Here is a 27497-nt window from a genome sequence, read left to right as displayed (position 1 = left end):
AGCGCGATGGGAACGTATGGACGAATAATATCGGTCAAAACGTCGCAGTATATTGGTTTATTGTAGCCTGGAATATTGACAGGTTGCAAGTTTAGTGAATCGTGTTGTTCCCTTTGTATTCTTTGTTGAAGTTCCTCGTCCTCAGCTTGTGCTTGTGCAAGTTCGTTTGAAGATATTGCCATTGACATTTCTTCAATGCGAGAAAGAGCATCTGCGACGATGTTGTTGCTATATGTTGGATATCGGTTGTAAACTGGCTGATGAAATCTGGGCGGTGGAATTGCCAGGGTGTCGCTCGATCCGGGTCCTGAGAAAAAGCGTGTAGCAAAGGTTTGTGATCCGTGAATATCGTGATGTATCGTGCTTCGAAAATATAACGAAATTTTCGTAAAGCTGCGTAGATAGCGTGAAGTTCACGGTCGTACGCACAGTGTTTTCTAAGAGCAGGTTGAAGCTTTTGGCTGAAGAAGGCCAATGGTTCCCAGTGTTGTCCTCGCCTTTGTTGGAGGACGGCGCCGATAGCATATTCTGAGGCATCAGTAAATATTGCCCAAGGGAGCGTTGTATCAGGGTATGCTAATATTGTTGCTTTACGTAGCTCTTCTTTGCATTGAACGAACGCTGCATCTCCGTCTGGTCCAGGGGACCGGATGAGAACCTTTTATTGGCGCCGATAGCATATTCTGAGGCATCGGTAAATATTGCCCAAGGGAGCGTTGTATCAGGGTATGCTAATATTGTTGCTTTACGTAGCTCTTCTTTGCATTGAACGAACGCTGCATCTCCTTCTGGTGTCCAGGGGACCGGATGAGAACCTTTTATTGAAGTTCCTTGAATGTACTCTTGCAGGGGTGTCTGTAACTTAGCAGCGTTTTTAAGAAATTTAAGATAAAATTTGATCATGCCAAGAAACTCACGTAGTTTTCGGATCTTTTTTGGTCGTGGAAAGTTAACTATCGCGTCTACTTTACCAGAAAGAGGTAAGATTCCTTTGGCTGAAATTCGTTGTCCCAAAAATCCACTTCGGACTGACCAAAACGGCACTTAGCGGTGTTAATTACGACACCATACTTAGTAAGTCGTTCGAAAAGTAAGCGAAGATGACTGCGGTGTTGCGTAACATCCTTGGAAGCGATTAGGATGTCGTCTATGTTTGGGAATATGATAAATCGTTGAAATGTTTTTGCGGCATTCCGAAGTCCGAACGTCATGAACAGTTTTGTCGACATCTTCTTTGGAAACAGGTATGGAACGGGACATCGGTCTGGCAATGTACGGGCGTTAGGTCGTCGATAATCTCCACAAGGTCGCCATTCGCCAGACTTTAAAACCAGGTGGAGCGGAGATGACCAGGAGCTTTTCGAACGTTGAGCGATTCCTAGTTGTAAAATTTTCTCGAACTCTTCCTTGGCAATTTTAAATTTGTCGGGAACAAGTCTTCGAGCTTTACAGGAAACTGGAGGGCCTGGTGTAGTAGATATGTGGTGCTGAGTCGTATGTTTTGTTGGCTGACAGATTCCTTCGGGCTTTGTCAGGTTAGGAAACTCCTTTATTGCATCTGCCCATATAGGGTCGACAGGCAGTACTTTAATTTCCGAAATGATTTTTGATGGAGATAACTTTCATGCGGCTTTAATCCAGTTATCGAGTCGATAAGGCAGCTTTTCTTGAGGTCGGGTAAGATGCCGAAATTAGTTAAAAATTTTCGCCAATAATAGGTTTCGTTATGTCCGCCACCACGAAGCGCCATGTAAAATTTCGTCTGAGGCCAAGGTTTAGTGTTAGAGTTATGCAACCGTAGGTATTAATCGTAAACCCATTTCCTGCTGTGAGATTATAGTTGATTCCTCCGGACGGCCACGGTGCGAGAAATTTAGGAAAAGTGCGCCAGTATCCACCAGGAATTGGATTTTGGTGACTGCTGCGGCTGTTGTAGCCGTGCTTATCGAGAGAGCGTAACGCGTTCGATCAGTGTCCCTTTAAACGAGTGTAGGGCCTTTCTGTGGAAAGGTTCAAAAGAAGGTCTTCCACTTCTGCAGCGGCCCTGGCGTCAAGGTGTGAGGAAGCGTAGTGGTATTGCGTAATTTCATCGAAAATTCCGGCGAGATGAAATTGTCCCTCGAGTTCGAAATTGAAGAGCGGACATCGTATAGAAACACGTTCGAGTGGCGTTATACTGCCTTCCACTGGCACGATTGCGCTATCTGGCATAGCGATTTAGCGAAAAAAATGATGAGTTAAAAAGTTGTAAGAGCTGCTCTCAAGGTTGTACTGATCAGCACTGCGCAGATGAGTAAAAAAAACCAATACACAAAGTGCACTGTAGTCGAAAAGTGTTTGCGTAGTTTTAATTAATAAACGAGGTGCACTTAGCCAAAATAGTTAATTTTAAAATTCAAATTATATTAATGAATCGCGGTATAACTATCGATCACGTCGGGGTCACCAGTTGTAGTGATTATAGTATGATGTGCACACGGTGGCTGTCAGCATGAGAAGAGAGGTGCTCGTTTGAAGTGTAGTCCTATATCAGTGGTCGGTATGAGAGGATCTGTCACTGTGTTGGTGAGCACGAAAAAAAAGTAGCCCAGTGAGAAATGCCACCCAAGAAGCAAGTTGATACTAGCGCATGCGGTAGCTGTTTAGAACCAGTGCGAAAAAATACAAAAGGTCTAAGATGTGCATTATGTCAGTAATGGTACCACGTTGAATGTCTGAAACTGAGTAATGTAGAATTTAATGTAATTTTAAACAAACCAGAGTATCGCTGAACTCAAGAAAGAAGTATACAAGCTTTCCAAGCAGAGCGTTGCCATTGAAAAGAAATATTCTAACTTGAGTGACAGGATCTCCTCCGTAGAAAACAAGCTCAACTCCTACAGGAATGTATCATCTCCGGAAGACATCATAAGGGCGATGAATGATCGAAAAAGGAGAGAGAGTAATGTCATTGCCCTTGGCATCACTGAATCTACTAATGCTGCTGGTAATGACAGACTGAAAGCCGACAAAATTTCGCTCTCGGCAGTCTTACCCCCCCGAAATCTCTGCCAAGATACTTCAATTCAAGATTCGAAGACTAGGTCGTCCGGCAACCGGCCGTACACGTCCCCTGCTCATCGGGGCTCGTTCAGCGACCGATGCTAGGGAGATTTTCAAGCTTAACCAACGTGATGGAATGACAGTTACTTTCAAGTCTGATCAGACTCCAGCGCAGCAGTCACTTCTCAGTGAGCTACGATCCGAACTCGATACTCTTGGAAAAAATGGTGGCATAAGCAAAACCATCAAATACATTCGAGGAGTACCGCAGATAGTGAGCAAGAATTTTCTTTCGATCAGTAAGAAAAAGAAACCTGAAGACCCTTCAGATTTATTACCAAAACACCAGAGGCCTTCGGACAAAGCTGTCTAAGTTTATGACAGTATCAGCGGCTAGTGGTCATGGTCTACTCTGTATCACTGAGTCGTGGTTAAACTCGTCAATTAATGATGGTGAGGTATTTTTAGAACAGATAGAGATCCTATATGCACGGGCCTAGATCGTGGTGGTGGCGTCTTCATCGCCGTCAAACGTCATATCCATGCTGATTTAATTACCACAGATGAAATAGATTTGGAATTGATATTCGCAAAAACCAAAGGTACTGTACTTAATATTACTGTTGGATGTGTATACATGCCGCCTCTTACAACACTAGAAACTTATCGTAAACTACTTACAAATCTAAACTATATCAATGTGAAATACAATAACGCAAAGCTAATAATCGTAGGAGACTTTAACTTGTCAAGCAGCACCCCCAGAGCCGATTGCGAAAAATTTGTATACGATGGACTTACTTTACTGGAATGCATCCAAATAAACAACCTCCAGAACAATCTTCTGGACCTCTGTTTCAGCAATGTTGAGGGTTACGTGGATTAAACTTTACCTCTCGTTCTTAAGGGGTTATATCCACTTGTAATTTTCAAAAAATCGATTTTTTTTTTCATTTTTTGAATGTACATATATTCAAGAACATTCTCTGAAAATTTCAAATCGATCCGACAATTAGTGTCGGAGATATAAGCGTATTACTAAGAACGTTCCCGAGCGTTCGAAAGTAGGCGGAGCACGAGCCGGAATAGCAGTTGTTTCTGGTAGCTTTTATTCTTTTGTCCTTGACTTACATTATGTTTGGGACCCTAAGATCATAATACAAAAGGTCTAGTTTATACCTGAAACCTATGTTGAGGAATTTTAAGTTAAAAATATGTGAATTCATCAGTTAGAAGTGAACTTCCACGTAGACAAGTCGTGTTTGTTCTCAGTTTGTGTATTTCTCAGTGTGTATAGTTTCATTAATTAAAAGTAAAAAATGCCTCGTAAAATTAGCAGAGAAACTCGTAGAACTTCCAATAAACAGTTGTCTCGAAGAAATAAACGGAAGAGCATTTTTAATCCGAAAACCGCGGAATATGATGAGAGCAGTTTCAGCGCCTCTGCAAAAAAATTTAAAGCGCAAGAGGAAATATTTGTAACTCGCGATACGTCAGTTGAATATAGAATTTTAAATTTTATAACTGTGTTTACGGCTATTAGCGAGTATGTATTGTGTAAAACTTGTCATGAGCCAGTAAAATTTGAAACAGCATCAGAGCGTGGACTTCGTTTTAAAATTGTTATCTTATGTGATAAATGTAATCCTCGTAGTGTAAACTCTTGTAACTTTATCAAACACTCGTATGAAATAAATCGACGATTTATATTTGTGATGAGAACCCTTGGGTTAGGTTTGAAAGGTGCTACTCAATTTTGTGGGCTAATGGACATGCCAGCTTTTTTGCTCCAAACTTCATATGATATGATCGTTAAAAATATCCACGAATGTGTGTCAGTAGTCACAGATCAACTTTTAAAAAAAGCTTGTGTTGAGGAAATGAATGCCACGTCTGAACATCAGGGTGATGAACATAAGAGTGATTTAACAGTCTCGGGAGATGGAACTTGGAAAAAAGGGGATTTACTTCTCTATTTGGAGTTACATCTCTAATTGGCTACTACAGTGGAAAAATAATTGATCTTTTAGTTAAAAGCTCTTACTGTAAGCAATGCGAGCCTTGGAAATCTCACAAGAATACTGCTGAATATCAGGAATGGTGGATAGAGCACAAAGACGTATGCTCAGCTAACCACGATGGGTCATCAGGAAAAATGGAAGTTGATGCTGTTATAACCATGTTCAAACGTTCATTGGAAAAGTATCAAGTTCGTTTTAGAAACTACGTCGGTGATGGTGACTCCAAAACTTATTCGGGGATTTTGAAGGCTGCTCCTTATGGTGAGACAGAAGTAACGAAGAAAGAATGTATTGGGCATGTTCAAAAAAGAATGGGCAAACGGCTAAGAGACATAGTAAATAATACAGTACAAGAAATAGAAGATAAGAATGGAAAAAAAAAAAGTTACTTGGTGGCAAAGGTAAATTGACTGGGAAACTTATTGATAAATTAACTGTTTACTATGGTTTAGCGATTAGGAGACACTGTGATTCTGTTGAAAGTATGTATAAAGCCATTTGGGCATCTTATTTTCATAACTGCTCTACAGATAAAAACCCTCAGCATGATAATTGCCCTATAGGAGAAAACTCGTGGTGTTCGTGGCAAAAAGCGCGAGCCTTGGGAACTTTGCCCAGCTATAAACATGATTATGAGGCCTTACCAACTGATGTTGCAACAGCTATTTTTCCAATTTACGAAGATCTGAGTAACGAAACATTATTGGAACGATGCGTTGGTGGTTTTACCCAGAACAATAATGAAAGTTATAATCAGCTGATATGGAAAATAACTCCAAAAATTATTCCAGCTGGCTCTAAAATTGTAGAAATAGCTGCTAACATTGCAGCCGGGGTCTTTAATGAAGGTAAAACATCTCTTCTCTATTATATGAATGCTATGGGATTATCACTTGGACCCAATGCTCATTCCTACGTGAGTAAAGAGGACGCAGAGCGCATCTCAATTTCGGACGCAAGAGCGCAAGGATCGACGCGCGAGGGGAGGATGGCTCGTAGACAACAACAGTTAAACGTTTTGGAGGCAAACGACGAAGCAGAGGGTTCCTCTTATGGTGCTGGAATAGATGATGACACGATGTAAGTTGAAAAAAAAAAAATTTCATTTAGTGTAAATCGTTCCCGAAACTTTAAACGCGTTTATCTCAAAACCGTGTTTTCAGAGTCGGTGAGCAAAATTTCTCCGAAACCGCTAAACCGATCGGTTTGAAATTTTGACACGACTTACTCAGATATATTTTTCAGGTAATGATCGAAGGAATAAGATTTTGGACAATAATTTCGATTTTTTAAGCCACTTTGAAGTGAAAAATTTTCATGAAAAACTGAATTTTTTTTTTGAACCGTCGCCATTTTGTCAAAAATCAAAATTTTGACTAGACCTTCGGTCATTACCTGTATTTATTTATCACAAAACTAAATATTTTTGGTTTTTGGTTTTCAGATAATTTGGACCAGAGATATCTTGCTCACCGCCAAGCACCTTTTTTTGGACGTCTCTCCGCAGATCATCTACAGGATCTAGGAAATCCAATATTTTTTTAAATAAACCGCTGATTTGTAAAGTACATTAAATTCTGTTTAAGTACATTTTTTCATTAATGTATAAAATAAAATGCCTCTTTGGAAAAAATTCACAAAAAAACGCGTTTTTTCTGCCTCGCAAGTGGATATAACCCCTTAAGGGCAAATATCATCCTGCCTTCATCATAAATCTAAAATTTCAACTCAACTTAGAACATTTTAATCCAGCCACTTACTCATTCAAGAAAGCTGATTACGTCTGCCTCAACGCTTTCTTTCACCGAGTCAATTGGACGGTACTGTACGCACTGGACACTATTGAAAGTAAAGTCAATTGGTTATACAATACTCTTGAAGTAGGAATATCACAATATGTACCTGTACACAAAAAATCTATCAGTACCTATCCCTGCTGGTTCTCCTATGAACTCAAAAACAAGATTAAACTCAAAAAATCAGCACACAGTCAATACAAGAAAAAGGAAAACCGACACAATTACAACCGTTTTAGTACTCTAAGGAGGGACTGCAAAAGACTCAGTGCGGAATGTTACAGTAATTACGTATACAAAGTTGAGAACATGGTCCAGTCTGACACCAACGCTTTATGGAAATTTATAAAAGATAGAAAACAAAATAACATTGATATACCATCCTCAATGCCCTGGATGGACCAAATAGATGACACCGGCCCGGATATTAGCAATCTTTTCGCCTCATATTTCAAGACTACATTTTCCACACATACTAACTGCAATCAGCTCGTTGATGCTAACTCAAATGGATCGTCAACCAACGTTCACAGCTTAGAGGTCCAATACAATGATGTTTTCCAGCAGCTACTCAAATTAAATCCAAACAAAGGTGTCGGACCCGATGGGATACCAAACGTTTTTGTAAAAAACTGCGCCATCGAGCTTTGTGAGCCCCTCAGTCATATTTTTAACTACTCTCTTCAATCAGGTTGTTTCCCTCGTGCCTGGAAACTGTCTTATGTGAGTCCAATACACAAAAGTGGCCTAAGATCTGAAGTAACTAACTACAGGCCCATCTGCATCCAATCAGCATTAGGCAAGCTCTTCGAAAAGTTGGTTCTGCCTCAACTATCTCTAACTTTCAAGGATATCATCACTACAAAACAACATGGATTTGTGGGTGGCAGATCAACCGTGTCAAATCTCTACCTGCATTTCAACTATATACTCAACGCACTTAATGAAGGACAAAAGGTACATTCAATCTACACCGATTTTAGTAAAGGTTTTGACCGTGTTGACCATATGATACTCGTCAATGGCGTCAATGGCACCGCATTGGATTGGCTTAACTCATATTTAACTGACAGGTTCCTACAAGCCAGGGTTGACGGACATCTGTCTAGAGAATATGAGGTTACATCTGGAGCTCCTCAGGGATCGCATTTACGACCACTAATCGTTAATATTGTTATCAATGACATTGTAAACAATATACAGTCTGAATGTCTGCTATATTCCGATGATTTGAAAATCTTCAGAATTATTTCTAACGATTCCGATGTCACACAACTACAACAAGATATTGACTGCCTAACAACCTGGTGTCTTAAAAATAATCTCGATTTAAATGCGAAAAAGTGCGCTGTCGTATTCTCACGCTCTCATAACAACATTGTCACCAACTACAAGCTCAACAACGAGTATCTACAGGAATTAACCGAAATCAAGGATCTAGGAATTATTATAGACAACAAATTCACATTTGCAAAGCATATTGACAAAATAACGGTGCAATCTTTTAAAGTGCTTGGACTCATCATCAGAACAGGAAGGGATTTCAATAACCCGAATTCTCTGGTCACTCTATACCGTTCACTTGTACTGCCAATACTAGAGTATGGCTGTGTAATCTGGGCTCCATATACTTATACACTCATCAACAGAGTTGAGAGAATACAAAACAAATTCTGCAAGACATTGTTGTTCTATCAATCGTTAAGGATGCAGAGACTCCACTGAGGACATCCGCTGCCGTTTCAGACTCAACAGCTTAAACTCGCGTAGGAAAGTTTCTGATGCGGCATTTTTTTATTTTTTTTGTCAACGGTCTGATTGACACCTCAGAAGCACTCAGCAGTTTTGAGCTTACTCCTACTAGCCTCTCGCTCAGGCATAACAACTGTTGAAAACAACGAAGACTCAACGAAACTACGTATACCACGGACCAAATAATAGGATTGCTAATCTCGTAAACTTATTACACGCAGACATTGATTTTTATGGAGGGACATGTCAAGCTTTCATCTCGCAAACCCAAAGTTTACTGTTTATCCACCACTAACTCTTTACTTATATTCAACCAATTGTGTATATATAACACTTTCCACATTCTTATCTCTATATCATTTTGTATATTTTTACTAACTAATCGATGTATAAAGCCGATTGGCGTATGGTTGATTAAATAAATTAAATAAATAAATTAAATAAATAAATTTATATAATTTAGCACTTACTTTTTCACTTACTCCGGAAAGAATAGCGTAAGAACGCAATGTTTTACTTTTACTTAAACAAAAGGGATCGCAATTTTATTCCAGGCTAATAACTGTTAGAGTGAAAAATCTCCCTGGTCGGATACCAGGGGAGGCTGTGTTGCTATGTTTACACAATTTTAAGGAGACACTCGAAAATTATAATATGTTGATTGAACTGCTACGCCGAAGATCGCCAGATGTAAAAGGATGGTTTTGGCTGCGTGCCGAATATTCAAACTATAAAACGATGTTTTAGCTGCGTGCCGAATATGAAAACAAGTATAAGAAGTCCGCCGATGTTAACGTATCGAAAATCGTGATCGAAGTAGTGTGTTCACTTCCAGGACGAAGCTTTTTGCTCGTTGGGCGGTGGTGGATTGGTAGCTGCGTGTATTGGTGTGTGTGTGTGGTGTTTTCTGCTGCTTCCAATGGATGTGTGGTGTGTGGGGAAACTGCTGTCTTCAGTTGTTGCTTGTGAGTGGTGTGTAGTGTGGGCTGCTGGGTCAGCTAGTATTTAATAGAATTAAACTATTTCTAAAAGTATCAAAAACTTTTGTGCATCATACACCAAAATATATTTATTATTTATTACAAATAGTATTAATTATAAGAAAATACATCTATTAAATCAATCCTAATATTAATTTCAATAAAAAGATAAGCTAATTAAGCTACTGGGTTCATGCCCCATTTATAAAGGTTCTAATCCTTTTCTTTTCAATTTTTAATAATTCAGCAAAAATTATATTTTTTTTTATCTTAATAACAGGAACCCTAATCACTGTATCCTCAAATTCTTGATTAGGTGCCTGAATAGGGTTAGAAATTAACTTGTTGTCATTTATCTCCCTAATAAATAGTAACAATTTAACATCTACAGAAGCCTCATTAAAATATTTTTTAACCCAAGCTATAGCCTCAGCAGTTCTACTGTTTGCTATTATAATAATGTATTTAAATAATTACCCGATTATTCAAGATAATTCTTCTTATAGTAATTTAATAATTATTTCATCCCTACTACTGAAAAGAGGGGAAGCACCCTTTCATTTTTGATTTCCCAATGTTATAGAAGGGCTTTCTTGAATAATATTAATTTCTTACACAACACAAAATACCTTTATTCTTATAGCAATTATTGCCTATAGTGTAAGGCTTTAAGTTAATTAAACTAATAGCCTTCAAAGCTATAAATATAAGTATAAATCTTTTAAGCCTTAGTAATTTATTACTCCTTTAGAATTGCAGTCTAATGTCATTATTGACTATAAAGCCAAGCTTAAATATTAATTAAATTACTAATGATTAGATTAATATGATAATGATTAAAAAGAATAAATTCTTATAAATAGATTTACAGTCTATCGCCTAAACTTCAGCCATTTAATCGCGACAATGGCTATTCTCAACAAATCATAAAGATATTGGAACTTTATATTTTATCTTCGGGGCCTGAGCAGGAATAGTTGGAACATCTCTTAGAATTTTAATTCGAGCTGAACAGGGTCACCCAGGAGCATTAATTGGAGATGATCAAATTTATAATGTAATTGTAACAGCTCATGCTTTCGTAATAATTTTCTTCATAGTTATACCAATTATAATTGGTGGGTTCGAAAATTGACTTGTTCCTTTAATATTAGGTGCCTCCGATATAGCATTTCCACGAATAAATAATATAAGATTTTGATTATTACCCCCTTCCCTTACATTACTATTAGTGAGAAGTATAGTAGAAAACGGAGCTGGTACAGGTTGAACAGTTTACCCACCCCTATCATCTGTTATTGCACACGGAGGAGCTTTAGTTGATCTAGCTATTTTCTCACTCTACTTAGCCGGTATCTCCTCAATTTTAGGGGCAGTTAATGTCATTACAACAGTAATTAATATACGATCTACAGGAATCTCCTTTGATCGAATACCTCTTTTCGTCTGAGCAGTTGTATTAACAGCTTTATTACTTTTATTGTCATTGCCAGTTTTAGCGGGAGCTATTACTATGTTATTAACGGATCGAAACTTAAATACTTCCTTTTTTGACCCCGCCGGAGGAGGGGACCCTATTCTTTACCAGCATTTATTATGATTCTTTGGACACCCAGAAGTTTATATTTTAATTCTACCAGGATTCGGAATAATTTCTCATATTATAAGTCAAGAATCAGGAAATAAGGAAACATTTGGATCTCTAGGAATAATTTATGCTATAATAGCAATTGGTATATTAGGATTTATTGCATGAGCTCATCACATATTTACAGTAGGAATAGACGTAGATACTCGTGCCTATTTCACTTCAGCTATTATTGCGGTACCCACAGGTATTAAAATTTTTAGTTGACTAGCTACATTACACGGTACACAATTAAACTATTCACCAGCCATATTATGAGCCCTAGGATTTGTATTCCTATTTACAGTGGGAGGATTAACAGGAGTAGTTCTTGCCAATTCATCTGTAGATATTGTTACAAAAGTAGTATTAAGTTGTATTTGTATTGCTATATGCATCCCTTATTATGAACAATAGTTGTAGGAGGATGGAGTCATATGTAGAAGTTCACGCAAGTGAGGAAAGTTCTCTGATCGCCATTCACTTGGGAGTGGCCAGAAACGATTCTTTTACATATGACTCAAGCAGCTCACGACTTCCGGTCTTTGACCAAGTATCCTCTGGGTAGCCTAAGAACATCCGTTTGAAGGCGAGCTAACGTGAGAAGGCGAAATATCCCCTACATAGGGTTGTGCGCTGGGTTTGGGACCCGCCACGTAAAAAAACAACCCCAGCGAATAGCAACAACCAGCCTCGGATGAGAGACCCCCCTTTTCATGACGACCATGGAAAACGAAATAAGGACTACGAATTGAGGGCATGCACCTGGAATGTCCGGTCCCTTAATTGGGAAGGTGCCGCTGCCCAGCTGGTTGATGTCTTCGTGAAAATAAAGGCTGACATCACCGCCGTCCAAGAAATGCGATGGACGGGACAAGGACAAAGACGAGTAGGTCCTTGTGGCATTTACTACAGTGGCCATATAAAGGAGCGCAAGTTTGGTGTTGGATTCGTGGTGGGAGAGAGACTCCGTCGCCGAGTACTATCATTCACTCTGGTGAATGAACGTCTAGCCACAATCCGCATCAAAACGAGGTTCTTCAACATATCGCTGATTTGCGCCCACGCCGCGACGGAAGAGAAGGACGATGTGACCAAAGATGACTTTTATGAGCGCTTGGAGCTCGCTTATGAGAGCTGCCCCCGCCACGATGTCAAAATCGTGCTTGGCGACTTCAACGCCAGGGTGAGCAAAGAAGGTATCTTTGGCACTACGGTCGGTAAATTCAGCCTCCACGAGGAAACATCCCCAAATGGGTTGAGGCTGATCGACTTCGCCGGGGCCCGAAATATGGTTATCTGTAGTACTAGATTCCAGCATAAGAAGATTCATCAAGCTACCTGGCTGTCTCCGGATCGAAAAACTACCAACCAGATCGATCATGTTGTGATAGACGGAAGACACGTCTCCAGTGTTTTAGATGTGCGTGCGCTCCGAGGTCCTAACATCGACTCGGACCACTATCTTGTTGCAGCTAAGATTCGCACCCGCCTCTGTGCAGCAAAAAACGCACGCCAACAAACACAAGGAAGGTTCGACGTCGAGAAGCTGCAATCACAACAGACAGCCGAGCGATTTTCTACTCGGCTTGCACTCCTGCTCTCTGAGAGCACTCGTCAACAACTCGGTATAAGGGAACTGTGGGACGGCATTTCAAACTCCTTACGTACAGCTGCATCCGAAACCATTGGTTTTCGGAAGGTGCAAAAGAACAGCTGGTACGACGAGGAGTGCCGTGTCGCAGCGGAGAGAAAACAGGCTGCCTACCTCGCAACGTTACGATCGACCACAACACGTGCGGTATGGGATAGATACCGAGAGTTGAAGAGGGAAGCGAGACGCATTTGTAGACAGAAAAAGAAAGAGGCCGAAATGCGTGAGTACGAAGAGCTTGATAAGCTGGCCGACAGGGGTAATGCTCGAAAATTCTACCAAAAGATGCGGCGGCTTACAGAAGGTTTCAAGACCGGAGCATACTCATGTAGAACCCCCCAAGGTGATCTAGTCACCGATGCCCAGAGCATACTTAAATTATGGAGGGAACACTTCTCCAGCCTGCTGAATGGCAGTGAACACACAACGCCAGGAGAAGACGAACCCGATTCCCCAATCGATGACGATGGAAAAGACGTTCCATTGCCCGACCAAGAAGAAGTTCGAATAGCAATTACCCGCCTGAAGAACAACAAAGCGGCGGGGGCGGATGGATTGCCAGCCGAGCTATTCAAACACGGCGGCGAAGAACTGATAAGGAGCATGCATCAGCTTCTTTGTAAAATATGGTCGGACGAAAGCATGCCCAACGATTGGAATTTAAGTGTGCTATGCCCAATCCATAAAAAAGGAGACCCCACAATCTGCGCCAACTACCGTGGGATTAGCCTCCTTAATATCGCGTATAAGGTTCTATCGAGCGTATTGTGTGAAAGATTAAAGCCCACCGTCAACAAACTTATTGGACCTTATCAGTGTGGCTTCAGACCTGGTAAATCAACAACCGACCAGATATTCACCATGCGCCAAATCTTGGAAAAGACCCGTGAAAGGAGAATCGACACACATCACCTCTTCGTCGATTTTAAAGCTGCTTTCGACAGTACGAAAAGGAGCTGCCTTTATGCCGCAATGTCTGAATTTGGTATCCCCGCAAAACTAATACGGCTGTGTAAACTGACACTGAGCGGGACCAAAAGCTCCGTCAGGATCGGGAAGGACCTCTCCGAGCCGTTCGATACCAAACGAGGTTTCAGACAAGGCGACTCCCTATCGCGCGATTTCTTCAATCTGCTGCTGGAGAAAATAGTTCGAGTTGCAGAACTTAATCGAGCAGGTACAATCTTTTATAAGAGTGTACAGCTGCTGGCGTATGCCGATGATATTGATATCATCGGTCTCAACACCCGCGCCGTTAGTTCTGCTTTCTCCAGACTGAACAAGGAAGCAACGCAAATGGGTCTGGCAGTGAACGAGGGCAAGACGAAATATCTCCTGTCATCAAACAAACAGTCGTCGCACTCGCGACTTGGCACTCACGTCACTGTTGACAGTCATAACTTTGAAGTTGTAGATAATTTCGTCTATCTTGGAACCAGCGTAAACACCACCAACAATGTCAGCTTTGAAATCCAACGCAGGATAACTCTTGCCAACAGGTGCTACTTCGGACTGAGTAGGCAATTGAGAAGCAAAGTCCTCTCTCGACAGACAAAAACCAAACTCTATAAGTCACTCATAATTCCCGTCCTGCTATATGGTGCAGAGGCCTGGACGATGTCAACAACAGATGAGTCGACGTTGCGAGTTTTCGAGAGAAAAGTTCTGCGAAAGATTTATGGTCCTTTGCGCGTTGGCCACGGCGAATATCGCATTCGATGGAACGATGAGCTGTACGAGATATACGGCGACATTGACATAGTTCAGCGAATTAAAAGACAGCGGCTACGCTGGCTAGGTCATGTTGTCCGAATGGACGAAAACACTCCAGCTCTGAAAGTATTCGACGCTGTACCCGCCGGGGGAAGCAGAGGAAGAGGAAGACCTCCACTCCGTTGGAAGGACCAAGTGGAGAAGGACCTGGCTTCGCTTGGAATATCCAATTGGCGCCACGTAGCGAAGAGAAGAAACGACTGGCGCGCTGTTGTTGACTCGGCTATAATCGCGTAAGCGGTGTCTACGCCAGTAAAGAAGAAGAAGAAGTTGTAGGTATATGGAATAGCATTTGTCTTGTTGTAGACATCTGGCGCCGCACTGTCTGCTTGTCGAAACAATAGACATCTGGCGCCGCAGCCGTCTGCTTGAACAATTGCAGAGTCTGGCCCCGCGGTTCTGGTAATTTCCAGACGCAATATTCTAGAAGGACACGTCGGCATCAGCGAGAAGTGCGTGGCTGTATAAGCCGTGGCAGCGCCAACGTAATCAATCAGTGCTAAGAGTAAACTGCTATAGTGTAGACGAGTTGTGAAATAAAGAGTTGTTGAATTAAATTAAACAGTTGTGGTTTTATTTGTCAATCCAGAGATACGAACCTAACAAAGTGAACTAGCAAGCAGTAAAATCGTAACAATTGGTGTCAGAAGTGGGATTGTCAAATAATCCAAATTCAAGATGGTTAAATTCGGAGAATTGAGAATTCAGCATTTGAAAAAGGAACTGGAGGAGCGTAAATTGCCGATAAGCGGGCAAAAGGCGGATCTGCAGGCACGATTACGTGAAGCAATGGAAACGGATGGAATTAATGTGGACGAGTTCGAATTTGATGGGCCAGAAACTTCTACAAAGGTAGAAGAAAAAGTAGAAGAACAACGAACATCATCGAGTGTGGACATGAACATGCTATTAGTGGCTATTAAGCAAATAATAGCTGCAAATACATCACAAATAGCAGAAAATGCAGTGCAAAGAGAAAATCGTTTGGCACAGCAAATGACGCAAATAGCTGAAAATACATCACAGTTAGAGTCTCGCCTTACACAACAGATTACGGAAAATACTACACAACTACAAAAACAAGTGCAAGAGAAATTTTCAAAATTTGAAGACTAATTAAGCACTTTAAAAAAATGACGAAGAAAATTTAAAATCAGAAGTTCTTCAATTAAGTAATCGTGTGCGAGAACTGGAAGTGCATGGCCCTGCACCATCAACAAATAATCAAAGATTGAAGGCACCCACATTCGATGGAAGTATTCCATTTCAAATTTTCAAACTTCAGTTTGAAAAGACAGCAATGGCCAATAACTGGAATGCAGCGGACAAAGTGGCGTCCTTGTTTGTATCATTGAAAGGACCTGCGGCAGAAATCCTTCAGACTATTCCAGACTATGAACGGGACAACTATGAGGCATTGATGAGTGCGATAGAAAGACGATATGGTAGTGAGCACCGGAAACAAATATACCAGATCGAACTGCAAAATAGGGGTCAGAAAATGAACGAGTCATTGCAAGAGTTTGCAACTGAAATAGATGCACCTGTGGATTACATTGAGAGGGTAAAAATTGAATGTTTCATAAATGGAATTCGTGATGTGGACACCAAACGCGCCACATATGCATTGCCAAAAAGAACGTTTGCCGAAACGGTTTCGCACGCCCTCACACAGGAAACAGCTTCCCTACTAAGTAAACCAGCACACAAAGTACAAAGGGTTGAAATGGAACAACTGGCGCTGATGGAAGAAATATTGAAGACTCTGAAGACAATTGCTGCACCGCGAGTAAATACAACAGGAAGATGTTTCAACTGTGGAAAAGAGGGTCACTTTGCCCGAAATTGCAATATAAAAGTAAACCCATCAAAACGGAAACAACCAACAGATAACGAGGACGGAGCATCCACATCTCACAAGTCGTTAAACTAAAACGGAACAGTTCAAAGGGACGTGAGCTGGTTCCCACAACTATTTGCCCCGATATCACAAATATCGAGATCACAAATAGGTCGCCATGACAACAATCTTACTATCAGCGGCATCGTAAATGGACGACTGTCAACGCTTACTTTGGATACTGGTGCCACACATTCAATTATCCGACCGGATGTGGTAAGAGGAACGGTTGAACCATTAGTCGGTTGCAAGCTTCGAACGGCCACCGAGGAGGAAGCAGCTGTCGCGGGAAAAGTGTTTTGCAAAGTGATGATTGGTACCCTGGAAGTTAATCACACCTTCATCGTAGCAGAAATCACGGATGAAATTATAATGGGAGTAGATTTCATGATTGATCACGGGGTTACTTTGGATTTAAACAAGCAAATGCTGTTTTGCCAGAACATGGAGATGCCTATAAACACCGGATATGTGACCAACGTTGAAAGTAAGAGCGTGATTGTTGATGATAATCAGAGTATTCCACCAAAATCTGAGGCGATTGTATGGGCTAAAGTGAATGGAGGAGGTGGGACTGAAGAGTTGTGGATTGTGGAACCAACAAAAATAGATACACCCATATTGGTAGGAAGAACGCTTGTGAAAACTAGAGAAGACGCCACCATTCCGATGAGAGTAGTGAATGAATTCAACGCGCCTATAAGTCTGAAGAAAGGAGCAGTAATTGGACAGTGCCAGAATATAAGTGCAATAGCACGATGCGAACGGTCACAACAGAAGCCTACTATTGAGCCACAGCAGATAAGTCCTACACTCCTAAATAATTTTCTGAACGAACTGCATGGAAATGAAAAATTAAAAGCAGAAAAACTATTAGAAAAATACGCATCCATATTTGTAAACGAAGGAAACACAGGAAGAACCGGCATTGTCAAACATCGCATAAATACCGGAGACGCTAAACCAATCCGACAAGCTCCGCGTAGGGTTCCACTAGCAAAACGTGAGGATGCTAACAAAATTATCGAAGACATGCACAAAAACGGTGTAATCGAACCTTCAATAAGTCCATGGAGCTCACCTATCGTCTTAGTTAAAAAGAAAGATGGTAGCACCCGTTTCTGCGTAGATTATAGGAAGTTGAATGATGTCACAAAGAAAGACAGTTATCCTCTACCAAGAATCGACGATACATTAGACACCTTGTCTGGAGCGAAATGGTTTTCTACATTAGATCTACAAAGTGGATATTGGCAAGTCGAGATTGATGAATGTGACCGTGAAAAGACCGCTTTCAGTATGGGCGACGGGTTATGGGAATTCTCTGTGATGCCATTTGGGTTATGTAATGCGCCTGCAACGTTCGAGCGACTGATGGAACATGTGTTAAAAGGACTCAACTGGAAGACATGTTTGGTGTATCTTGATGACATTATCATCATGGGAAAAAGTTTTGATGATCATCTGAAAAATCTAGAGGAAGTCTTTCAGCGAATAGCATCAGCCGGATTACGCTTGAATCCCAAAAAGTGTTCATTATGGAAGAAGCAGGTCACATATCTCGGACATAAAGTGTCAACTGAGGGAATTCACACCGAGGAAGGAAAAATAAAAGCAGTGAAAGATTGGCCTCGACCCACCAACATTCATGAACTCCGCAGCTTCCTCGGCTTATGCACGTATTACCGCCGTTTTATAGCTGGATTTGCGAACGTGGCTAGAAGTTTACATGATTTAACAAAGAAGAATCGCCCGTTTGTATGGCAGTTGGAACAAGAAAAAGCGTTTGAGCAGCTTAAAGAACTACTTTGTACGGCGCCGATGTTGGCTTATCCAATACCTGGAAAGAAATTCATCCTGGATACAGATGCGAGCGCTTATGGAATTGGAGGTGTCCTGTCTCAGCTCATCGACGGACAAGAAAGAGTAATTGGGTATTACAGCAGAGTGCTCGGGAAACCAGAGAAAAACTACTGTGTGACGCGAAAAGAACTACTAGCTGTGGTGGAATGTGTAAAACACTTCCACAAGTATTTGTATGGACAACGATTCTTGCTGAGGACTGATCATGCAGCATTAAAATGGTTATTACAGTTTAAGAATCCGGAAGACCAAATTGCACGATGGATCGAAAGATTACAGAATTACGACTTCGAAACGGAACATTGAAAGGGGATTCACCACAAAAATGCGGATGCATTATCACGTCGCCCTTGTCCACTGGAATGTAAACATTGCTCCAAATCAGAGGGAAAAGAAGGTATAATCGACGTGCGATTACTGAATATAGAACCTGAAGATGATTGGACTCCTCATCGCATCAGAATCAATCAGCTGGAGGACCCTGATCTTGCAAAGCTGGTAATGGCCAAAGAAAATGGGGTACGACCACCAAAGGAACAAATAAGTAACGAGAGTCCAACGGCAAAAGCATATTGGGCCCAATGGAACAGCATAAACCTCGTTAATGGATACCTTCATCGTACCTGGGAAAGCGAAGATGGCAAACAGTCTCGTCTGCTGATCATAGTACCGAAGTCCATGATCCCGAAAGTATTGAAAGAATATCACAATGGACCTAGGGGAGGGCACCTTGGAATTACAAAAACAATAGAGAAGATTAAACAACGGTTCTACTGGATCGGTTGTCGAGATTCCATAGCAGAATGGATAAGTAATTGCGTAGAGTGCATGGCAGCTAAAGGTCCTAAAGCCAAAAGTCGCGGTAGGCTACAACAGTACAACGTGGGATCACCATTTGAACGAGTCGCAAAGGATGTTGCAGGTCCGTTCCCAACCAGTACGGCCGGAAACAAATATCTACTGGTTGTCATGGACTATTTCAGTAAATGGCCAGAAGTATATGCCTTACCAAACCAGGAAGCGAAGACAGTAGCCGAAGCGTTTGTAGAAAATTGGATAACAAGGTTCGGAGTGCCCGTCGAATTACACTCAGATCAAGGCAGGAATTTCGAATCTACCATTTTCCAAGAAGTCTGTATATTATTGGGCATCCACAAGACACGGACAACAGCGTTACATACACAATCAGATGGAATGGTGGAGCGATTCAACCGAACGCTCGAAGAACATCTGCGGAAAATCGTTGATAAAGATCAACGGAATTGGGACAAGTGCATCCAGATGTTCCTGCTGGCGTATCGTTCAGCGAAGCACGAGACAACTGGTTACACGCCAGCAAAGATTATTTTCGGATCTGATCTGCGACTCCCTGCTGATCTTAAGTTTGGAACGAATCCTACAGCTGTAAGAAATGATGGAGATTATTGTTCTGCCTTAAAGGAAGAAATGAATGAATTGCATCTAATGGTAAGACAGCATACGCATCTGATGAGCAATAAGATGAAAGACCGGTTCGATCAAGCGGCAAATTCAAAAGGTTTTGAAGAAGGTGATCTGGTCCTGTTGTACAATCCACTTCGAAAGAAAGGCTTGTCCCCGAAACTGCAGACAGCCTGGGAAGTACCCTATATGGTGATGAAACGACTTAATGACGTGGTATACCGCATACAAAGAAATGGAAAAGCACGATGTAAAATGAAAGTAGTACATTTGGAGAGGCTCGCCCCATTTGGTTCAAGAGGATTTGTGCCTAATCGGGACGATTAGGCTTTAGTGGAGGGCAGTGTTACAAAAGTAGTATTAAGTTGTATTTGTATTGCTATATGCATCCCTTATTATGAACAATAGTTGTAGGTATATGGAATAGCATTTGTCTTGTTGTAGACATCTGGCGCCGCAGCCGTCTGCTTGAACAATTGCAGAGTCTGGCCCCGAGGCTGTCTGCTTGTCTGCATTTGGCGCCGTATAGCATTATGTTCTGGTAATTTCCAGACGCAATATTCTAGAAGGACACGTCGGCATCAGCGAGAAGTGCGTGGCTATATAAGCCGTGGCAGCGCCAACGTAATCAATCAGTGCTAAGAGTAAACTGCTATAGTGTAGACGAGTTCTGAAATAAAGAGTTGTTGAATTAAATTAAATAGTTGTGATTTTATTTGTCAATCCAGAGATACGAACCTAACAAAGTGAACTAGCAAGCAGTAAAATCGTAACAATATTATTCTTCATGACACATATTACGTAGTAGCTCATTTTCACTATGTATTATCAAAAGGAGCAGTTTTTGCTATTATAGCAGCATTCGTTCACTGATACCCACTATTTACAGGACTAGTACTAAATCCTAAATGATTAAAAAGTCAATTTGTTATTATATTTATTGGAGTAAATTTAACCTTCTTCCCACAACACTTTTTAGGACTAGCTGGTATACCTCGACGTTATTCAGACTACCCAGATGCTTACACAACATGAAATGTAGTTTCTACCATTGGTTCATCTATTTCTTCTTCTTCTTTACTGGCGTAGACACCGCTTACGCGATTATAGCCGAGTCAACAACAGCGCGCCAGTCGTTTCTTCTCTTCGCTACGTGGCGCCAATTGGATATTCCAAGCGAAGCCAGGTCCTTCTCCACTTGGTCCTTCCAACGGAGTGGAGGTCTTCCTCTTCCTCTGCTTCCCCCGGCGGGTACAGCGTCGAATACTTTCAGAGCTGGAGTGTTTTCGTCCATTCGGACAACATGACCTAGCCAGCGTAGCCGCTGTCTTTTAATTCGCTGAACTATGTCAATGTCGCCGTATATCTCGTACAGCTCATCGTTCCATCGAATGCGATATTCGCCGTGGCCAACGCGCAAAGGACCATAAATCTTTCGCAGAACTTTTCTCTCGAAAACTCTCAACGTCGACTCATCTGTTGTTGACATCGTCCAGGCCTCTGCACCATATAGCAGGACGGGAATTATGAGTGACTTATAGAGTTTGGTTTTTGTCTGTCGAGAGAGGACTTTGCTTCTCAATTGCCTACTCAGTCCGAAGTAGCACCTGTTGGCAAGAGTTATCCTGCGTTGGATTTCAAAGCTGACATTGTTGGTGGTGTTTACGCTGGTTCCAAGATAGACGAAATTATCTACAACTTCAAAGTTATGACTGTCAACAGTGACGTGAGTGCCAAGTCGCGAGTGCGACGACTGTTTGTTTGATGACAGGAGATATTTCGTCTTGCCCTCGTTCACTGCCAGACCCATTTGCGTTGCTTCCTTGTTCAGTCTGGAGAAAGCAGAACTAACGGCGCGGGTGTTGAGACCGATGATATCAATATCATCGGCATACGCCAGCAGCTGTACACTCTTATAAAAGATTGTACCTGCTCGATTAAGTTCTGCAACTCGAACTATTTTCTCCAGCAGCAGATTGAAGAAATCGCGCGATAGGGAGTCGCCTTGTCTGAAACCTCGTTTGGTATCGAACGGCTCGGAGAGGTCCTTCCCGATCCTGACGGAGCTTTTGGTCCCGCTCAATGTCAGTTTACACAGCCGTATTAGTTTTGCGGGGATACCAAATTCAGACATTGCGGCATAAAGGCAGCTCCTTTTCGTACTGTCGAAAGCAGCTTTAAAATCGACGAAGAGGTGATGTGTGTCGATTCTCCTTTCACGGGTCTTTTCCAAGATTTGGCGCATGGTGAATATCTGGTCGGTTGTTGATTTACCAGGTCTGAAGCCACACTGATAAGGTCCAATCAGTTTGTTGACGGTGGGCTTTAATCTTTCACACAATACGCTCGATAGAACCTTATACGCGATATTAAGGAGGCTAATCCCACGGTAGTTGGCGCAGATTGTGGGGTCTCCTTTTTTATGGATTGGGCATAGCACACTTAAATTCCAATCGTTGGGCATGCTTTCGTCCGACCATATTTTACAAAGAAGCTGATGCATGCTCCTTATCAGTTCTTCGCCGCCGTGTTTGAATAGCTCGGCTGGCAATCCATCCGCCCCCGCCGCTTTGTTGTTCTTCAGGCGGGTTATTGCTATTCGAACTTCTTCTTGGTCGGGCAATGGAACGTCTTTTCCATCGTCATCGATTGGGGAATCGGGTTCGTCTTCTCCTGGCGTTGTGTGTTCACTGCCATTCAGCAGGCTGGAGAAGTGTTCCCTCCATAATTTAAGTATGCTCTGGGCATCGGTGACTAGATCACCTTGGGGGGTTCTACATGAGTATGCTCCGGTCTTGAAACCTTCTGTAAGCCGCCGCATCTTTTGGTAGAATTTTCGAGCATTACCCCTGTCGGCCAGCTTATCAAGCTCTTCGTACTCACGCATTTCGGCCTCTTTCTTTTTCTGTCTACAAATGCGTCTCGCTTCCCTCTTCAACTCTCGGTATCTATCCCATACCGCACGTGTTGTGGTCGATCGTAACGTTGCGAGGTAGGCAGCCTGTTTTCTCTCCGCTGCAACAAGATAGTGGTCCGAGTCGATGTTAGGACCTCGGAGCGCACGCACATCTAAAACACTGGAGACGTGTCTTCCGTCTATCACAACATGATCGATCTGGTTGGTAGTTTTTCGATCCGGAGACAGCCAGGTAGCTTGATGAATCTTCTTATGCTGGAATCTAGTACTACAGATAACCATATTTCGGGCCCCGGCGAAGTCGATCAGCCTCAACCCATTTGGGGATGTTTCCTCGTGGAGGCTGAATTTACCGACCGTAGTGCCAAAGATACCTTCTTTGCCCACCCTGGCGTTGAAGTCGCCAAGCACGATTTTGACATCGTGGCGGGGGCAGCTCTCATAAGCGAGCTCCAAGCGCTCATAAAAGTCATCTTTGGTCACATCGTCCTTCTCTTCCGTCGCGGCGTGGGCGCAAATCAGCGATATGTTGAAGAACCTCGTTTTGATGCGGATTGTGGCTAGACGTTCATTCACCAGAGTGAATGATAGTACTCGGCGACGGAGTCTCTCTCCCACCACGAATCCAACACCAAACTTGCGCTCCTTTATATGGCCACTGTAGTAAATGCCACAAGGACCTACTCGTCTTTGTCCTTGTCCCGTCCATCGCATTTCTTGGACGGCGGTGATGTCAGCCTTTATTTTCACGAGGACATCAACCAGCTGGGCAGCGGCACCTTCCCAATTAAGGGACCGGACATTCCAGGTGCATGCCCTCAATTCGTAGTCCTTATTTCGTTTTCCATGGTCGTCATGAAAAGGGGGGTCTCTCATCCGAGGCTGGTTGTTGCTATTCGCTGGGGTTGTTTTTTTACGTGGCGGGTCCCAAACCCAGCGCACAACCCTATGTAGGGGATATTTCGCCTTCTCACGTTAGCTCGCCTTCAAACGGATGTTCTTAGGCTACCCAGAGGATACTTGGTCAAAGACCGGAAGTCGTGAGCTGCTTGAGTCATATGTAAAAGAATCGTTTCTGGCCACTCCCAAGTGAATGGCGATCAGAGAACTTTCCTCACTTGCGTGAACTTCTACATATGACTCCATCCTCCTTTCTTTACTAGGAATTTTATTCTTCCTGTTCATCATTTGAGAAAGTTTAGTAACACAACGACAAGTAGTTTACCCTATACAACTCAGTTCTTCAATTCAATGACTTCAGAATACTCCCCCAGCTGAACATAGTTATTCAGAATTACCTCTTTTAACTAATTATCTAATATGGCAGATAAGTGCAATGGATTTAAGCTCCATATATAAAGTATTTTACTTTTATTAGAAACCAATGACAACATGCCCTGCCCTTGGCCTTCAAGATAGAGCCTCTCCTCTTATAGAACAACTCACCTTCTTTCATGAACATTAGTAGGTTACTTAATATTTATACTATTCTTTAATTCATACACTAACCGAAATCTTTTACATGGTCAAACTATTGAAATAATCTGAACAATTCTTCCAGCAATTGTCCTGCTATTTATTGCTTTCCCCTCCCTTCGGTTACTATACTTATTAGATGAAATTAATGAACCTTCAGTTACGTTAAAGGCTATTGGACATCAATGATACTGAAGCTACGAATACTCAGACTTTATAAACGTAGAATTTGTTTCGTATATAGTTCCAACTAATGAATTAGCGACAGACGGATTCCGGCTTCTAGATGTTGACAACCGCGTAGTTCTTCCCATAAATTCACAGATTCGAATTTTAGTGACAGCTGCAGATGTAATTCACTCATGAACAGTGCCAGCCTTAGGTGTAAAGGTTGATGGAAGCCCCGGTCGATTAAACCAAACTAATTTCCTAATAAACCGACCTGGATTATTTTATGGTCAATGTTCAGAAATTTGTGGAGCTAATCACAGATTTATACCTATTGTAATTGAAAGACTTCCTGTAAATCATTTTATCAAATGAGTAACTAATAGAACTAATTCATAATTTTCATTAGATGACTTAAAGCAAGTAATGGTCTCTTAAACCATTTCATAGTAAATTAGCACTTACTTCTAATGAAAAAAAATTAGTTAAAAAATAACATTAGTATGTCAAACTAAAATTATTAAACTATTTAATATATTTTGGTGCCTCAAATAGCCCCAATTGGGTGATTAAGCTTATTTATTATCTGTTGGAGGACTTACTTTTATCGCAGGGAGCCGGAATAAATAAAAGACTTTCTCTAAAGTTCATACGACCGTTCACAACTGTGGTTTATTAAGAACTAACAAAATGGATTACAAGAATCTTAAACGTAACCGAAAAACGTTGTTGTTGTAAGGGGAAAACTATAACCATTCGTGGTTGCCAGATTTTCAACACTCCTCCTCAACAACAATGATTTTCTCTTCAATATCAAAAATTATTGTTTCATACCAAGTAATTCAGTTAACTTTACATGTTTTGATTTACAAAGATTTTTAGTCAAAATATCTGCCGGCATATTATCTGTACTTAAATATCTTAAATCAATTACAGTATTCTTTACAACTTCTCGTATATAATGAAATCTTATATCAATATGCTTACTTCGATTATGGTAAACTGGATTCTGCGCTAAATGTTGCGAACTCAAATTATCACCATACATTGTGAGCGCCCTCTTGCTATTGTAGCAATCAATTTCACGTAGCAAATTTTTCAAATAAACTGCCTCTTTGGCTGCCGCCGATAACGCCATGTATTCAGCTTCGGTACTGCTTAACGCAAATGTCACTTGTTTCTTACTCTCCCAAGAGAATACACAACCTGCCAGAGTGAATGCATAGCCGGTATAGGACCTTCTGTCATCTACGCTGCTGCCCCAATCTGCATCTACGAAGCCCTCTGCTTGCTTAGCCGTCTTTCTGAAATGAAGCTTTAAATTTTTCGTTGCAGAAAGATACGTTAGTACATGTTTTGCCGCTGTCTCATGTTCAACATGAGGATCGCAATTTCTTTGCGCCAACTTGCTGACTGAATGTAAGATGTCGGGCCTTGTCGTTACTGCCAAATACATCAACGCGCCAATAAGAGACTGGTATTCTGTAGCATTTACTCTTTCGCATTCAATTGTAGAACATTGAATCTTGAAACCAGGATCAAGTGGAGTAGATGCCCCGCGACACTACTCCATACCATACTGCTTCAATAAATTTTGCACGTATTGAGAGTGACCAATAGATATATCGCCTACGCTGCCTACACGTTCAATCTCCATTCCAAGAAAATGTTGAATTCTGCCTTTGTCAACAATATCGAAACTCTCAGAGATTTGTCTCTTTATCGCCAATATGTCTGTCTCACTCGAACTTGCCACGATAATGTCGTCAACGTAAACAGCAATGAAGTTATAACTTTTATCAATATTTTTCGTATAAAGGCATGGCTCATTCTGACACTGTTTGTAACCGATGGATTTTAAAGTGATATCCAACTTACGGTTCCATTCTCTGCCAGACTGTTTTAAACCATATATCGCTCTCTTTAATTTTAGCACTCGATCGGGATATTTGGAATTGATAAACCCTTCTGGCTGTTCCATATATACCTCATCGTCTATCTCGCTGTTAAGATATGCCATTGATACATCTAGTTGATGCATATGTAATTCCTTTTCAGCTGCCAATGCAAACAGCATTTGTATTGTTGCATAACGTACAATAGGGTGGGTCGATTCCGGAATTTTTTCGATTCGGTATTTCTAATAGTGCGGAAAAGTTGCCTTAGTACTTCCTGATTCCAATGTAACTTTTTGTTTTGAGATCGGATTGCATCTTCAACCCGAACCTCGGCCTTGAAATTTCGGAAATTCGCCTAAAATCGTGAAATTGTCTACCTAGCACCTGAAATACGCATCTCATGGCAAAATGTATAAAACAAAAGTTATTTGTCACGTCATTTGCTACCGAAATGGTATATGTGATCATGGCCGTAGGACGAACCGTTCCCGAGATACGAGCGAAAAGGCGGCGCGCCACAGCGCAAGGTCAAAATTGTTGCAGCTCTCAGCTAACCTGTATTGGTCACCCAGAACCCACCGCGTGGAGGTAGCTGCTCTTCGGGTTCCTCCCAAGCCCAACCCAACCAACCAACCATATGTCAGGCTTGTTTTAGTCTGAATCTGTGTCAAATTTATTGATAAAATCAGATTTTGTACTAAACTTTGGCACTTGTTGCCTAGATTTCAGTGTAGAGCGTATAAAAAGATCACGAGATTGGGGGCCAATAACTTTAGAAGATGCCTCTGTCACCAGTTTGACGATTCTCTCGACTGCCACGGTGTGAGAGGGGAATTCACTAAATTTCCATACCTCTGCAGTGTCTCCCGACAGCCCTTTTATGAGTTCTTCGTTAGAAACTGAACAAAGAACTGGTGGAAATGTCAAGGTAATAGTCTTCCAGTTAATCATATCGTAATAAGTATTAGCTTTGAAATTCAGCTTTGGCACTTTAATACATCTAACTCTTCCATTTATGGTGTCAGATTCTGCTTCTCTGGCTGTCAGAAGACGGTCAAGGGCCAACTTTCTGACTTCTATCCGTTCGTCAGTCATCATACTAAGAAGAATGTTTTCTGGAAGAGCAAAGAAAGCATTCTGTTGAATGGATGAATCGACAACCTTGCGCAGTTTAGCAGATAAGTATCTCG

The 27497-nt window shown here is 41.6% G+C and overlaps 2 protein-coding genes and 1 pseudogene across 9 annotated transcripts in view; 2 read left to right on the top strand and 1 right to left on the bottom strand.

The window, feature by feature from the left end:
* LOC125779268 (uncharacterized) overlaps positions 1-27497 on the top strand; it is a 465548-nt gene that overhangs the window by 231689 nt on the left and 206362 nt on the right. The gene's annotated exons all lie outside the window — the stretch shown is intronic.
* The window catches only part of LOC125779281 (myosin-13-like), a 279252-nt gene that overhangs the window by 140843 nt on the left and 110912 nt on the right, over positions 1-27497 (bottom strand). The gene's annotated exons all lie outside the window — the stretch shown is intronic.
* Positions 24135-24812, top strand: LOC125779483 (cytochrome c oxidase subunit 2-like; annotated as a pseudogene).

The sequence above is a fragment of the Bactrocera dorsalis genome, chromosome 6 (assembly GCF_023373825.1).
Source record: "Bactrocera dorsalis isolate Fly_Bdor chromosome 6, ASM2337382v1, whole genome shotgun sequence".
Lineage (NCBI taxonomy): Eukaryota > Metazoa > Arthropoda > Insecta > Diptera > Tephritidae > Bactrocera > Bactrocera dorsalis.
This window is presented reverse-complemented; position numbering and strand designations above follow the sequence as displayed.